Here is a 4,218-nt window from a genome sequence, read left to right on the forward strand (position 1 = left end):
TTTTAATGCCTAGCTGTGGGCATACTAATTTGAAAGCACTCGTTTTCCTCATATGAAAAAGTTATTTTCTTTCTTTTATTTTTTTTTTTTGTTGTTGTTTTGGAGACACACTCTCACTTACTGTGCCACCCATGCTAAAGTAGTGAAGTGGCATGATCTCTGCTCACTGCAACCTCCACCTCCAGGGATCAAGTGATTCTCGTGCCTCAGCCTCCCGAGTACCTGGGATTACAGGCGCCAGACACCATGCCTGGCTAATTTTTGTATTTTAGTAGAGACGGGGTTTCACCATGTTGGCCGGGCTGGTCTCGAACTCCTGACCTCAGATGATCCACCCGCCTTGGCCTCCCAAAGTGCTGGGATTACAGGCGTGAGCCACCGTGCCCAGCCAAGACCATTAATTTAATCTACAGCTAAATCTGTTATTTTTTCATGTTACAAATTCAATAAGAAAAGTTTTCCCTAATGAAACATCACATTGAAAGCATAAGTAGAAAAAAATTGTAATAGAGAGTGTCTTGCTCTGTCATCCAGGTGAGAGTACATTGGTGCAACCACAGCTGACCAACCTGCCACTCTGGGCTCAGGCAGTCCTCCCAGCTCAGCCTGCCTTTTAAATTTTTAGAGATGGCATCCTGCCCTGTTGCCCAGGCAGGTCTCCAACTCCTTGCCTAAAGCAATCCTCCCACCTCAGCCTCCTGATTTTCTGGTATTACAGGTATGAGTCAACCAGCCTGGCATTGCAGGAATTTAAAAAAAAAAAAAAAAAAGTCAAGAAATTATTCTTGGCCAGGCGCGATGGCTCACGCCTGTAATCCCAGCACTTTGGGAGGCCGAGGTGGGGTCAGGAGATCGAGACTGTCCTGGCTAACACGGTGCAACCCCGTCTCTAGTAAAAAATACAAAAAAATTAGCCGGGGGTGGTGGCCGGCGTCTGTAGTCCCAGCTACTGGCGAGGCTGAGGCAGGAGAATGGCGTAAACCCAGGAGGCGGAGCTTGCAGTGGACCGAGATGGCGCCACTGCACTCCAGCCTGGGCGATAGAGCGAGACTCCGTCTCAAAAATAAATAAATAAATAAAAAGAAATTATTCTTTATTTTATTTTATTTTGAGTTGTGTTGTAATGAATATGTGTAGGGAATAAAGGGCAGTAATTAGTATGTTTAGTCCTGTGAGTATAATGGTAATATGTGATCAAGAAAATGAAATTATTACTACTAGTAGTTGTAATAATTTACAACTACTCCCAAGCAGCTGGGACTACAGACATGAGCCACTGTGCTGGCTAGTTTTTTTAAATTAGCTCATTTTTTAAAATTTGTAGAGGACAGGGGTCTCACCATGTTGCCCAGGCTGGTATCGAACTCCTGGCTTCAATCCTTCTTCTCTCCTCAGCTGCCTAAAGTGCTAAGATTACAGGTGTGAGTCACCACACCCTGCTTAATTTCATATTTTAATTTTATATACATAATTATTACCATCCTTAAGATAATTGGGGCAGTAATCTCTTTAAAGTTTTAGAGACTTAATTTATCTATTCACTCCACTGGAAGAGTATACCAATTGGTTTCATAAGAATATATTTATAAATCAGAAAATGTATTTCCATCAATCTAGGGGGCATTCGAAAGCAAGTAATTGCATTAAGTAACATCATTTAGGGTGAAAACAGATGCAATGGTATCTACTAATGATGCTTATCAGTGAGGGAAACAAACTGAAAAAATGAACATTGTTACATCCTTGGAAAACCCTCACTGCTGAAAATCTGAGTGATTCTGTGATACCCTTTTGAGTCTTGCAGGACGTTCTCTTTCCGGAGCATGTAAGAGTAAATCATTTCTTTTCATCCATTTTCATTAAGAGCTGAACTTCCTTGATGTTCTGGAGATTTTTACATTTGATTTGTGGCCAGGTGCAGCGGCTTACGCCTACAATCCTAGCACTTTGGGAGGCCAAGGTGGGCAGATCACTTGAGTTCAGGAGTTCAAGGCCAGACTGGCTGACATCTCTACTAAAAATACAAAAATTAGCCAGGCATGGTGTCACATGCCTGTAATCCCAGCTACTCAGGAGGCTGATACACAAGAATCGCTTGAATCCGGGAGGCCAAGGCTGCAGTGAGCCAAGATCATGTCACTGCACTCCAGCCTTGGTGACAGAGTGCGCCTCTGTCTTAAGCAAAAAAAAATTTTGATTTGTGTGGTTGTGAGAAGTGCTTATATTGCTGACTCCATTGCTTATTTGTGATCATATAAATCTCTTTTCTCCTTTCTGTAGTGTGATTTAAATTTAATCCTTAAAGGACATGTATTTCAGCTGGTTAGAGTTGTTTAGCTAGTAGAAACCTGAGTATACGAATCAAAGAAAAGTGCTCCTTACGTGCCACAGACTTAGCTTTCTTTCTGTAGTAAGATTTCTTTTAGGTATAGTAATTCGTTAAAGCCAAGAGCTCCTATGGAATGAAGTTAGGTGGGAGGGGGGCATTGAGTAGTAAGATCATCTTTATATAGAGATGCCACTCTTGCAGGTATTGACAGCTATTGGACCCAAAAATTGTTACCAAACATTGGAAAGACAAGATACGAGCAACTTCTCATTGCTGCAGTCTCAAATATCAGGAAATACCATTATCCTCAGGACAATGAACAGACCATCGAAAGAGACTCACAGACTCGATCCGCTGTCATGTATCACCAAACAGGGACTGGATCCTTGTCAACAACACCCAACAGAGATTGTCCTCAGAAATTCACTTCATAACATCAAAACCAGAAACCCACACTGATGCCACTGATGGCAGAAAACAATGATGCAAGAAAGGGAGAGAGGGAGATAGAGGGGACTTGCCCAATGACCATACTTAGCACATAAAAGCAAAAGAGCTCAACTTCTGCTCATGAAAGCAAGAACCGAGGGAACAAGAGCCAATATCTCTAAGGATCCAGGTCTGCACCAGGGGCCTGTTAGGTGCAGGATTCTGTTGGCTCCAATGATGGGTCTCAGATGGACTAATTTTTATGGACATAGCCTCTGAAAGAAATCAGTCGAGGAATAACATAGAGACACTTATCTGCATGCTCATTCTCCATTACTATAGAAGGGAAACTGGCATTAGATTGTTTTAATCAAATAAAAGTAACATCAAGATTTATAAAGAAAAGAGGAAAGGGGAGGAGAAAAAAATGACTGAGACCATTGTGATTTTGCTCCCTTTGGATAAGCAACTTGGCAGAAAGCTATCAAAGAGGTCACTGTGACCTGTCTTCTCTGGACGAATGTGACTTGGTCACCACAGGAAACAATTACAGGCTGGGCACAGTGGCTCATGCCTGTAATATCAACACTTTGGGAGGCAGAGGCGGGTGGATCACTTGAGCTCACGAGTTGGAGAGCAGCCTAGGCAACATGATGAAACTCTGTCGGTACAAAAAGTACAAAATTTAGCCAGGCATGGAGGTGTATGCTAGTACTCCCGGCTACTCAGGAGGCTTAGGTGGGAGGATCACGTGAGCCCGGGAAGGTTGAGGCTGCAGTGAACCATGATTACACCCCTGCACTCCAGCCTGAGTGACAGAGTAAGACCATGTCTCTAAATAAATGAATTAAATTTGTAAAAGAAACAAGGCCAGGCCACTATTCACAATAGCAAAGACTTGGAATCAACCCAAATGTCCATCAGTGACAGACTGGATTAAGAAAATGTGGCATATATACAACATGGAATACTATGCAGCCATAAAAAAGGATGAGTTTGTGTCCTTTGTAGAGACATGGATGCAGCTAGAAACCATCATTCTCAGCAAACTATCCCAAGAACAGAAAACTAAATACCGCATGTTCTCACTCATAGGTGGGAATTGAACAATGAGATCACTTGGACACAGGAAGGGGAATCATCACACACCAGGTCCTATTGTGGGGAGCAGGGGCAGGGAGGGATAGCATTAGGAGATATACCTAATGTAAATGATGAGTTAATGGGTGCAGCACACTAACATGGCACATGTATACATATGTAACAAACCTGCACGTTGTGCACATGTACCATAGAATTTAAAGTATAATAATACAAATAAATAATAAAATAAAATAAAATAAATAAATAAACAAAAAAGAAACAGGGCCAGGCATGGTGACTCACACATGTAATCCCAGCACTCTGGGAGGCCAAGATGGGAGTATCACTTGAGCTCAGGAGTTCGAGACCAGCCTGGG

The sequence above is a fragment of the Trachypithecus francoisi genome, unplaced genomic scaffold (assembly GCF_009764315.1).
Source record: "Trachypithecus francoisi isolate TF-2019V2 unplaced genomic scaffold, Tfra_2.0 Lachesis_group5, whole genome shotgun sequence".
Taxonomy (NCBI): domain Eukaryota; kingdom Metazoa; phylum Chordata; class Mammalia; order Primates; family Cercopithecidae; genus Trachypithecus; species Trachypithecus francoisi.